Source organism: Anabrus simplex, chromosome 1, assembly GCF_040414725.1.
Source record: "Anabrus simplex isolate iqAnaSimp1 chromosome 1, ASM4041472v1, whole genome shotgun sequence".
Taxonomy (NCBI): Eukaryota; Metazoa; Arthropoda; class Insecta; order Orthoptera; family Tettigoniidae; genus Anabrus; species Anabrus simplex.
This window is the reverse complement of record NC_090265.1, coordinates 957,813,578-957,826,974: the sequence shown is the minus strand read 5'-3', so window position 1 is coordinate 957,826,974 and position 13,397 is coordinate 957,813,578. Positions and strand designations below refer to the sequence as shown.

Sequence of the window (13,397 nt, the reverse complement as noted above, 5' to 3'; positions counted from 1 at the left end):
AAAAGCTACATAAAGGAACGAAGGAGCACAGAGATAAAGAAGCCTTCAAAAGGTAGATAAAGGAACAAGGAGTACAGAGATAAAGAAGTCTTCAAAAGGTAGATAGAGGAACGAAGGAGCACAGAGATAAAGAAGCCTTCAAAAGGTATATAAAGGAACGAAGGAGTACAGAGATAAAGAAGCCTTCAAAAGGTAGGTAAAGGAACGAAAGAGCACAGAGATAAAGAAGTCTTCAAACGGTAGATAAAGGAACGAAGGAGTACAGAGATAAAGAAGCCTTCGAAAGGTAGATAAAGGAACGAAGGAGTACAGAGATAAAGAAGCATTCAAAAAGTAGATAAAGGAACGAAGGAGCACAGAGATAAAGAAGTCTTCTAAAGGTAGATAAAGGAACGAAGGAGTACAGAGATAAAGAAGCCTTCAAAAGGTAGATAAAGGAACGAAGGAGCACATAGATAAAGAAGTCTTCAAAAGGTAGATAAAGGAACGAAGGAGTACAGAGATAAAGAAGCCTTCAAAAGGTAGTGCATTTATTACAACGTACACAGTATCTTCAGTAAACAACATGACAAATGTGTTTTGGATATTAGTACCTCCATGAATAATAACTTTTCTCTTCATGTTTTCGTTCAAAATTTTTTTTTTCATTTCAACCTGAAATAAAATAAAGTGGATAAGACAGTTATATAGAAGCTACATTAGTGTTCGGTTCTGCAGGTCACGCTGCAGTTCGGAAGAGTTTCAGACCCGAAGGGCAAAGCTCCTAGCACGCCAACTTTCTTCGTGGTAGGCACAGGGTGAAAAAAATACAAGGTGTGTCCGTGATTGTGCTAAGGAGTGGCAGCTTGTCGTGGTTTACAGATATTCAGGCTGCAGTGCAGGAGAACTTATGCTGGAGATGACACGATACTGCGTCGTGTAAGGGCTATGGTCCATGCTGGATGAGAACTTTCAAGTTCGGATTCGAAACCAAATTCCGTAAGAGCTTTGTTAAAAAGCATCATATACTTTCTTGAAATGTTAAAGTAGAATCCATTTTATTTTCCGTTTCCACTTTGTTAAACAGATTTTTTTCGCAATCAGTCGAAACTAGTAAAAGATTAAGAAATACTAGAAAATACCTGGGAAAGAAAATATTTAATTTATAACAGAATGGCATATTTAGTTCCTGAAAGAACAACACAAGTCAATTGAGAGAAAAACTGATGATATTATCTCACGAACAAGGAACATGCCATTCTGTAAATAATTAAATATTTCTTTTTCCAGGCAACTTCTAGTATGTCTTAATCTTGCACTAGTTTCGAGAGACTGGAAAACTTAAAGGTAATATTTTTTCTCGAAATGATGACCGACTGTCAAAATTTCTGGTATGAGGTGAGGACTAAAAAGGCATACAATCCCTTGTGTGTACTTGTATGTTTAGCCAGCGAATCATCACTTAATAGGCTCCTTCGTTGGTTAATGCCTTTGCAATTGGACTGAGATAATTTTTTAAGATATGCTGTGGTGGTATTTCAAAAATTTGGTTAATGTTCTTTGACTTACGCATGTTTAGGATCAATGTCCGGGCAGTGTGCTATAATGGACCATGAAGTAGAATAGACTCCTCTTTTTTGTAATACAATAGGATTCTTTACTTTCTTCTGTTAGCGTCACTTTATCGCGTTCATGTGAAGTCGATTGAGCTGCTAGGCTCAGTTTAGGACTTTTCTTATTTTTTACCATACGCTGATCTTATTGAAAAGTCTATCCTTTTAAGTCAAGTTTCGAACTGACGAATATACATTCGAGAGCCCAGGGGGTTCTCTAATTCCTGAGGATGTATTTACAGGGTTTGAATAAGGAATAAATGAAGATTTCAAAGATGGAGATGAAGAAGTCTCCCTGGCTGATCAGGGACGAATTCAAAATTAAATATTCTAAATAAGGAAAACTGACATATATAACCACGACAATTTAGATTGAATGAACCTGTATTGCATGTGAGTAGTTGTAGAAGAAGTGGGAAACTAGAAGTTTACTTCGCTATTACATGACCTAAACAAATTCCACTTGTTTTCACAGTTCTTTCGTGGAAACTGCTAAAGCGTGAGGCTGTTTTACGAAATTTCTTTTAGAAGAAGCTACCTGCACTGCAGCCAAGACGATGTTAGGCCTGGAAATATAAAAGGGATATGGTATTTATTTACAAAGTAACAGGAGATCTAGAGAGAGAAAGTAAATGCTATGAGAGGTTTCGGGCGGAAGCTGGAATCTGAAAGTTCTTGTACCTTTATAGATGATGCACACTGATAGGGATAGGACTTGGTCATTTCGTTTTCACGAATGAATTGGAGCGTCTGTTCAATTCATTTGGAAGAAATCATCGGATCACACTTGCAGAAATTTCTTAGGGCTGTCTTTTCGCGCAAGTATGATGATGCGATAGCTTTCTAACGTTCACAACGAGGGCTAGGTCATATCCCTATCGTCGTCTTTTAACATTGGCACTGTCCCTGCTATAAAAGAACGTCTTGCAGTGGTAATTTAGTGCTACTGTTGCAAGATGCGGTGTCGGTATTGCTAGACCCTGTGATCACAAGGAAAAAAGAATATCAATTCTGGAATCTCGGACCGCAGTATTATTTTATGTTTTAGTGCGAGCACTAATATCACCACTGCGATCACAAAGGAACAAGAATATTTGCACTACAATCCCGGACAGGATGACCGTAGTTGGACGCTGGCGATGGTTTGTGACAGGCACATGGGGTTCTAAGTTGAGGTCACACTATGTTCTATTATATCACACGCATTATAATTCATCACCTTAGTTCTTAGGAGACGAAGATCGCCTCCTCTGGAAGCTCATGATCACACACTATGCCACTTCGGATCTGTAGTTTTCTACATGTTGGTTTGGTTGGTGCACAAGTCGTGGCCGCCCCAAGGTGTTCTTCTAAGTGAACACGGGGGAGACTCAAATCTAAAGCCCTTTTCGAATATGCTTGAAAAATAATTTTGCCTTTATATATATTATGTATATACATATATGAAGGCATTTCTCACTAACGCTATATATACACACATGTTTCAAGAATTAAATGATAACAAATAACTTATATAACAATATCTCTTATAACTTTTAAATAGCTGCATTATGTGTGTATTCTAGTGCTATGGACAAATCTAGTATAGAGTTTTTGTTTGTCTGAAACCGCAAAGCGTCCGAAGGTTTTGATTGTGGAGTTGAGCATAACGAGCATCAGTTTGTATGTACAGTTTGACCCTGGTTTCCATCGTCTCCTTATTGCTTGATAGTCAACATGGACAGAAGTGATATGGAGGAACGCTTCCTGTTCTCAGCCCGTCGGTCAGCTGCAGGACTGTGCTGGGCTGGCTGGCTTGTGAAGGTAGACCGTGGCCGCATCCTGCAACAACAACAACACATTCTTAATGTTCATCATGATCATAACTGAGGCGTCAGCAGCGCAAAGGCTGTCTGGAGAAATCACAGTTTAAAAGATTTCTCAACAGTAGTTCGTCTACCTAATTTCCTCTATTATTATTAACAACTGAAGCACCTGGGTAAATGGATTCAGTCAAACGACAGGGCATTAGGGGGATGGAATTGGTGAACAAGCTTGCACAAAACATATACAATATCGATGAGAACGGAACTAAAACACAGCAACACCGTGATAAGGTCAGCGACATCAAACGCATTCGAATGTCTAACTCACAACGGGAAATCAGAGGACAAAGAGATACGGAGAACGTAATTAGGTCTCAGAAAAGCAGGTGACACCAGAAAAAAAAGAAGGAATGAAAAACTGTACTCGCAGACCATCCGGGCAAGTTCATAGGATGACAACGGATGGATCAAGAGGATTGGGGATTACACGAAGAAATACAAGACCACGACGATCTGTATGAAACTAAAAAAGACCTAGATGGACAAGGCCTATACACAGAATACATGAATGTCAGGGACACATACAGAATAATAATAGAACAGACTTACAGGAATAGTTTACGAAACCCGGAGAACAGCAGAGGATACTAAAACATCGACAGAAGGAGACCAGAATCCAAACATCAGGCAGTTTCGGAGAGTGGAAAAGACAGGAGGCAAAGAAGCAGAAGCTAAAAGTGGTCCACAAGAGATCCTTTACTGCAAGTGAAGGGCATTAAACATTAGAATTCTTTATCTTTGGATAATTTTTTCACTATTTCACAGTATGTACCTAATTTAAAGATACATTTCAAAGAGGAATTCAAAGTTTTATAATAATTATACCTCGATGTTTTAATCTAAGATTACTGGGATGGATCGAGAATTAAGAGAGAAAAAATCTCAGTAATATTATGGGTTACTACGCCATGTGTACGTAGCGTTTTACCAAGGACGTGCCATTTGGGCTCTTCAGTAGGACTGCACGCTTTTAAGAAGCTGGGAGTGTGCAGTTCACCCTTACTGCCCATAGTTTGAGCGTTCTGAAATCATTGTCTATTTCGATGAAAATATTATTTCATAGTGCAAAAACAGACGAATTCCAAAAAGTGTACCCTCGGGCATTTGTGCTGGTTGCCACCGATCTCTAACGTAGTAAAAGAACAAATCAAAAAAACCTGATGTTGAGTTCGTCCTTACTACACGGAACACCTCATCTACAATATATATTTAAGTACACCGAAAGAATAATAATATGCAGGTATGGCATCTTAAAAAACGAGGTTTACTATGCTCAACAGTGTTGAATCGATGAGAAAGGGAGATGGAACCAACCAACCAACCAACCAACCAACCAACCAACCAACCAACCAACCAACCAACCAACCAACCAACCGTTCACCGCTGATCTGCATTTAGGGGTGTGGCAGTTCCCATATCAATTGTTTGCGCAGTCTTTCCATAAATGATTTCAAAGAAGTTAGAAATTTATCAAACAACTCATAATCTTGTAACTAATTCATTGGCCCTCATTTTTGTCAGTATTCTCCCATGATCTACCTTATCAAAAGTCTTGGATAGGTCAATAGCGATACAGTTAATTTGGCCTCACGAATCTAAAATATCTGCTGTATCTTCCTGGAATCCTCATTGGAAAAACCTTTCTGAAACCCGAGCTGCCTTTTTTCAAGTCGGTTGGTGATTTCACAAGCGTGTCTAATATGATGGGAAAGAATGCTTTCCCAAAGCTTGCATGAAACATATGCCAATCTGACAGGACGGTAATTATCCACTTTATATTTATCAACCTTTCCTTTGCACACTGAGGCTACTACAACAACTCTCCGTTCATTTGGTTTAGCTCCTTCGTACAAAGAGTGGGCAACTAACTGAGATACGATTCTCTATCCCAACCCACTGCCTTTAGTATATCCCCAGAAATCTTATGAATTCTGAATGCTTTTCTGGCTTTCAACTTTTGTATCATTCTGTAGATATCTTTACTATCATAGGTACATTTCGGTACTTAGCTAGTATTGGTCACCTCCTCTACCAGAACATTATGCTTGTGTCCAGCTGGGCCGATGACCTTAGATGTTAGGCCCCTTTAAACAACAAACAAGCATATGTCCAGCTATAGTAACATATTGCTGACTAGTAAGTCTGCCCTCTAAATTCTCACATATACACTCCCCGTATTAATTTATGTTTCCTCAAATGCGCTCCCTGGAACCTGTTTCTGCCTTAAAGTGCCTATACAAATCCTTCCACTTTTCACTAAAATTCTTATGAGTGCCAGTTATGTTTGCCATCCAAGTTGTCCTTAGCTGACATTTCTGGTAAATTCCATTTCCTAGTAAGTTCCTTCAATCTCTCCATACACCCACAACCATTCCTAGCGCTCTTTCTAACCTGCAATTTCTTCTTAAACTCTTAATTTCTTCTCTAAATAATGAAAAGTCACGTCTCTGTGGTACGAATTCCGCCTAAAAATGGGATCGTTTGACTGCGATCATGATATCAACAGTCATCTAGAACTTACTACTGCGCTTGCTTTCTCCGTTTAAAATCTCCTTATCATTAACCAGGTTCTGAACCGCGGCCGATAACGTCACTAAGCTCTTATGACACACACACGGGTGATTATCTAAGGGCAAAGTTAGCAGGTTGAGGTCAGGATGCCGTTTGAGTCTATTTCACGTGTCTTGTCTTTCCAACAGAAGGGTCTTCCAAACAACAGTAAATACCACTACAGCCAACAATATCTATGAGTATTTACCTCTCAGCAAACGTATCATGGAAGGGGGCAGGTTGTGACCCTCTTTTATGAACCATTAATCCCTTGAGACGCAGGGTACACAACAAAATTTGCATTTCAGTGCCAATTAACATCTAGAATTCCGACAAATCAGATTCTTTGAAAATGCATTTCTCGAAATAAATATCTAATTTATGTAATATAATTTTAATTTGTATCTTTAAGAAAGTATTCTGGTCTCTCCTTTCCAGAACTTTGCGCTCCTTTCGGGGTCACGACCTACATTTTGATAACCACTATCCTACTATATTAGTGCTTAAGATATGCTCCCTGATCATAGTTGATCCAGTCTTTATTACAAAGGGTCACTTCTGAGTGCTCAGTACTGCATTTGAATGGCGACGACAATGGGATTTCTTCCATACACGTTTGCTGTTATCAACAAATGGCAGTATGGTATTCATAGCGGTATGTTTTTGGCGTGATGGTTGCAATTCTGGATTGATTACATCCCATTACTGCAAGTGAAGGGCATTAAACATAGTTTCTAGCATAATTCGAAGTTATTAGCGATTTAAGAAATGTGTTAAAAGCGCTTGAAGACGAAATTCTGGAGTTGAAGTCTTTATTAAATAATGGACGAAATTAATCAATACCAAAGGCGAAATAGCATTCGATCTTTTGGGTTGCCCGAAAAATCCGGTGAGGATATAACTTATTTAGTGCTCAAGGTGGCCCACAAATTGAATGTTCCTTTAAGCGCGGAAGATATTGACCGCTCGCATAGGGTTAGAGCCCCTGGGTCTGGGAAGCCAAGGACAATTATATGTAAATTTGTCTCCTACACGAAGAGATCAGCACTTTTCCATGTGAAGAGATTGTTACGTGGATCCAAGGTGACGATTCGTGAATATCATACATTCACCAGACATCACCTTTTGAAACAGGCAATTTCCATCTTCGGCGAAAGCAGGTGTGGACTTCTGATGGCAAAGTTATCGTACTACAAGGGAGCGTTAAACACCGTATGAAAAATATTGCTGAACTTAAAAAGATCTCTCCTTGTTGAAGTTCGCTCTTCTCTTCTTTACTTACGCTTCGGGTAACGTAAAACTCTATGTAGTGTTCTTAGGACCTGTACTTGAATATTCATTATCTCGAATTTTTGTAACCATCCAAATTCATACAAGCTTTGTGGATTTAAGACTTCTAAAATTAACAAAATTACTGAAGATCTATCAGAAGGCTATACCTCAGATTTGCAAATAATTCACTTAAATGCACAGTCATTAGTTGATGAGGTACATTTCCATGAGTTTTGACTGCTTTGTTAACTCAAATATTAATGTTACTGCTGTGAGATATTTTTCAATGAGTCCATACCAGACTGAGAGGTTAACATTCCTGGCTTTAATTCATGTAGAAACGATAGATTGGGCAAGAGCGGTGGAGGAGTAGCTGTGTACGTAAAGAGAAGCATAAAATGTAAAATAGTTCACACCTCCCCTGCAGAATATTGTCGTAAGCCAGAGTATATTTTCCTCGAAATTTAATTAGCCGTGGGTAAAGTACTATTTTCATGCATGTAGCGTCTTCCCAAAATTAGTTTTATGGAGTCGTTTGTAGAGACGATACATAATTACGTTTTTCATTATAAATGTGTTGTACTTGCGAGTGATATGAATGGACATTTTGAATCAGGATCCTCGGAAACTGTAATAATTGATGATGCACCTACTCACGAAATCTGACAAGAGTACCATTTGATGACACATACCACACTGCATATTGTCATTCCAATCTCGATACCATAGCTTCACATTGTAATGATACCCTTCTGAAATTTGGAGAGACCCCCGCGAGTGGATTTCCTTGACATTATATGCTATATGCCGTCTTCTCGATATCAACACCCAAATATGAAAGGAAATGGATCACGTTTAGAGATTCCGCAGTTTTAATTCTGAAAATTTTCGAAAAGGCGTCATTTCAGCTCCCTGGTATGAATTACTCTCTCAGTTTAATATCGATTATAAAGTCACCAAATTTAATATATTTTTGTGTTGTGCGATAAGCATGCCACACTAAAAGTAATTCAAGCCAAACACCCACTTAACCCGTGGATAACGTCTACAATTAAGAAATTAATCTCTGCACGGGACAAGGAAAAAGAAAGCATATCAAAACCAGGCAACCTGAAGACTTTGAAACCTATCGCATCCTGAGTAATAAAACCAAACTCGCGATCCGAGATACTAAATATAAACTCATGCATTCTTTATTCAGTAAGAGTTCAACTCCGTATTCTCTAAGAGGAACTATAAAATCACTAGGTATTGCTAAGAAAAGTTTACAACTTACATCCTCATTCGTATCTGCAGAATTACAATACTAACATTTCTTTTAAAAATTCACCAGTGAACAGTTCTCACAGAATATCCTAAATTATTCATAGTTACATGAACACAAATGAATCTCAACATGATCTCTTTCACTCTTCATACATTTACTTAGAGGATATAGTCAAAGTATTTAGGAGCATGAATACCAAGGCTGTTGGACCAGATGGTATCTCACATTCCCTCCCAATGAACTGTTTGTACATAATCACTCCGGTCATAGCTCACATGTATAATTTCTGTTTACAGTCAGGGATCTTTCCAGATCTCTGGAAAAATGGCCAATATCCGACCTGTTTCTAAAATTCCTTCCCTTCAAAATTTGATGATTTCAGACCAATCAGTATTTTATCATTATTAGGTAAAGGATTAGAAAGTATTGTTTACCAACGACTCACTTCGTATTTACATTATAACACATTTCAGTCTGGTTTTCGAACAGGCCATAGCACTACGACGGCGTTTCTCAGAGTCACCGATGATATTATCAAGTTTGCTATGGGCCGAGACGAACTAACATTTCTGGTACTATTCCATTTAAGCAAAGCATTTGATGGAGTTCATCATGACCTCCTTCTGACTAAATTACACACAATGGGCATATCTCTGTCAGCTCTGTCCTGGTTTGAAGCGTTCTTGAAAGGGAGGTCTCAGCGTGTAGTATTTGACAAAAAATGTCACCTAAATGGTCTAGTGTATATTCTGGCGTCCCTCAGGTTTCCGTGTTGGGTCCCCTTTTATTTTCACTCTATATAAACGATCTGTCTGGAGTTTTACGCCCCACACGAGACATCATATTCACTCCGATGATTTACAGGTCTATTACCATTTTCCTGTGAATAGTGTTGACGAAAGTATTAGAAAATAAATCTAGATATAGAAAGACCACATAGATATACACTAAGTCATAATTTACTATTAAATGAAAACAAATCTTAGTTATTTTTCTCGGATATCGAAGAAATTTGTCAAATCTTTTCAACAGGTACATTCCTCCAGCAACTGCAAACGGTTCTGTAGTCAAGTAAGAGGAACGTGTTAAGAATTCAGGTATTTTTATGGATAATGCTCTCTCCTGGATCTTCCATGCCAAGCATTTGGTCAAGAAAGTGTCTGGTATGTTGCATCAGTTTCGACGAAACTTAGCCGTATCTTTCTTTTTCGGCGAGAAAAATGTTGATCCAAACTATGGTATTTCCTATTTTAGATTACGGCGCTGTAATTTACAGCGATATCTCAGAAAAATATAATACCAAACTCCAGCGAGTTCAGCATGCCTGTGTGCATTTCGTCTTCAATATACGCAAGTACTCTCATGTAAAATCTTACTATAAAGCCGCAAAGTGGTGGAAAATCAGGGATAGACGATCGTACTCAGCTGCTGGCTTACAGCTGAGAATTTTAAAAACGAATGTTCCCTCATAATTGACAAAGTCCTTTGTTCAGATGACTCAAGCGCATGGTTGGGACAATAGGTTTGCAGCTAACACCCTTCAGGTTCCACAGCATTTTACGGTAAAGTGCAGTAAGTCGTTCATTGTCACTGCCTCTCAATTATACAATGACCTTAAAATATACGAAATACAGCAAAGTAGTGTCGAAACTCAGAAAAAAAGTCTTAAATACCACTACCTTTCCACTTATTAAGCCATGGAAGTGAATTTTTACAAAATTAATTCAATAGTACGAAATATTATAATCTCCTAGATACATTTTAGATGTTCAGTTTTATTCTTAATTCATCCTAGCCATTAAAATGTATCTTACGTTTCTCTTATGTCTTATCTTCCTTGTTAGTATGGTCTGTGTTTCTGAAGTAGTAAAAGTAATATTGTAATCTCCTAGGTGTTTCGTTTTTCATCTTATATTTTTATCCTGAGTATGAAAATGTATCTTACGCTCTTTTATGTACTTTTTATTAGATTTTGTATATTAATTGATACATTTAAGTTAAATTTGTCAGTTAGTTACAGCCAAAGGGACCTCTGGTCCTACTTGTAATTAATTTTAAATACATATATTTCTGTGTCTGTACTCCAGTCATTTTCATATTGTCAAAGGTCAGGAATAAAACAGACAAAGAATAATACGTGTAACAAACTTGTTCTAGCCCACAAAGTCTGTTGTATAGATCAATTTTTTGTAAAATGCCGCTAGTCATGCTGGGATTGCTGGGACGGGAATCAAAACAACAAAAATGGCTGTCTTCATGACCGAGGAATGTTGTATGTGTATTAATTGCTAAGTACGAGACACATCGCTGTCTATATTATGTGGATTCCGTAGAGTACCAAAATAAAATGAATACAGTGGCAGCTTACGGGGAAGTTGTACGACAAATATATCACGGAAGTGGTTATGTTTTATGTTTATTACCGTACGGAAACTTACAAGTAAACACTGTTATCGATGATCGACTTATTACGATCTTCGCATATTATTATTATTATTATTATTATTATTATTATTATTATTATTATTATTATTATTATTATTATTATTGAGTTCCTAATATATATTTGTGTAATAAGATATGAATTTACGTTGCATTGCTATAATTTTTATTTTATTAAGGTGAGTAAATGCATTGCAAAAATTACGTTGAGGAGAACCTCATTAATATTTTCCCCATGTAAATTATGGTTTATTACGCGTTTCTATTCTTTTCAAGAATATATCCCACTGCTAGTCCACGAACCACAACTGATGTTTGCCTGTCTTCCGTATAAAATCAAAATGCTATCAAACCTTGCCAAATCTTTTCAAATCTTGTCAAACCTTCAGCAAGGTTGAAAAATCTTTGACAAGATTTCACAAATTTTCTTGTGAAGGATTGAGTGTACAACAAACAGCACAAGTTGAGAAAGAACACCGTAAACCCTATTGCCTTACCAGAGATGGATTTCGAACTTTCGTAGACATAAATCTTCGAGGCAAAGTTTCAATTTTTTCGAAAAGCAATTGATTGTTGGTTATGAGCTATTATGCTGTAATTTAATATCAGTCAAGTTGCGTGCTCTCTACTTATATTTGTAAAGAAAACATTATTACTGAAAATCGAAGTAGGTCAGGGGATCTCACCTTAGCGAAGGGCATAACGATCTGCTGCCAGCTCTGATGATATTGATCGGATGCATGGCAACAGTGAAACACGTGAATTACAAAACAATACAAAATAGAGTTTAATATTCATGGACGCTGCAGAAAGCCAAAAGTAAATTAAACAAGGTGGATTGTTTAAATATACTCGCTTTGCACATGCATACATACACATCACTATTACATTTGATGGCACATTTCATGCGTGTCCATGACAGTGGGCTACATCCACGGATCTCAATCTCACATCTCCAAGATACACATAAAAACGAACAAATTAATTGTAGCGGGTCGACGCGGTTATATCCATCTTACAGAATGCCCAAGGGGGTTGTTGACCGCCATAGCGGCGTTTTGACAATGTTGGACATGTCTATCTGTTAGGTCAACAGCCCAGAGGCTGGTTGGATCCTCAAATAGCACCACCAAAGGTTATGCGGTTATAAGGAAACCCCAAAAACCTATAGCAGCACCAAAATGAGGCGTACTAGGCAAGATGAGGAGTGAGGTAGTTTGCCATTGCTTTCCTTACTGGATCAGAAAGTACTATTGCAGCACGACTGACCCTGTGAGCAGCACCTTTCATAACACTCCGAATGTCATTACTCAGCACCACCCATACCCCAGCAACTTCCATACTGTCACAGCCATGGATGAGACTGGGACTTCGGTGGAAGCTACACTTTACTCTGGCCTGTGCCAAGAGATGGATGCAAAAGTACTGTATCCATCAAGAAATGACAGCAGGCAGATGTTGGACATATACATTAATATCACCGGAACCATTAAATTGGTTTTCATTAAATTCTTGTCGCATATAGTAAATTTCTCGAAAAATTGGCAGCTTCAACTAGCAGTGTTACATCTTTAAAACTTTTCCTGAGGCGGGAATGTAACCAAAACTTTTGGTGTATTCTGGCTGAAACCACCCATGGTATTACATAAGAGTGTGGGGAATAATAATAATAATAATAATAATAATAATAATAATAATAATAATAATAATAATAATAATAATGGCGTATGGCCTCCTGAGAGGTCTGGTCCGGGTCTTTTCCTGGTTGACGGCCTATTAGGCGACCTGCACGTCTGAAGATGAGGGCCCTACCTAGAATGATTTCTAATGCTGAATACGCCACACACACAGCCCCCGAGCCATTAGAATTAACCAATTAAGGTTAAAATCCCCGACCCGGCCGGGAATCGAAACCGGGACCCTCTGAACCGAAGGCCACTGCGCTGACCATTCAGCCAACGAGTCGGACAGTGCGGGGAGTAATCCGATGTTACAATATATTTTCTTTCTCAATAAATATATTTTTAAACATACGTTTTTATTTGGGTTTATACAACCCTCTATGCAAGAGGGTCCGGATCCAAGGCTAAATGGTCAGCGCGCTGGCCTGTGGTCACAGGGGTCTCGGGTTTTATTCCAGGTAGAGTCGGGAATTTTAACCATCATGGTTAATTTTGCTGGCACGGGGGCCAGGTGTATGTGTCTTCTTCATGATAATTTCATCCTCATCACGGTGCGTAGCACCTACGTGGGTCAAATCAAAAGAACTGCACGTGGCGAGGCTAACATGTCTTCAGACACTCCCGGCACTAAACGCCATACGCCATTTCATTATGAAAGAGGAAGTGATACAAGAGAATGCACTGCTTGTAAGAAAAATTGTAAACATTGCAAAATAAGTGACTGTCA

At 38.3% G+C, this 13,397-nt stretch overlaps 1 protein-coding gene across 5 annotated transcripts in view; it reads right to left on the bottom strand.

Moving 5' to 3' along the window:
• Positions 1 to 513: 513 nt before the first annotated feature.
• GluClalpha (glycine receptor alpha 1) overlaps positions 514 to 13,397 on the bottom strand; it is a 670,611-nt gene continuing 657,727 nt past the window's right edge. For all 5 annotated transcript variants that reach the window (XM_067136739.2, XM_067136737.2, XM_067136738.2 and 2 more), the window contains one exon: positions 514 to 3,413. The gene's annotated coding sequence lies outside the window, so the exon portion shown is untranslated. The remainder of the gene's footprint in view (positions 3,414 to 13,397) is intronic.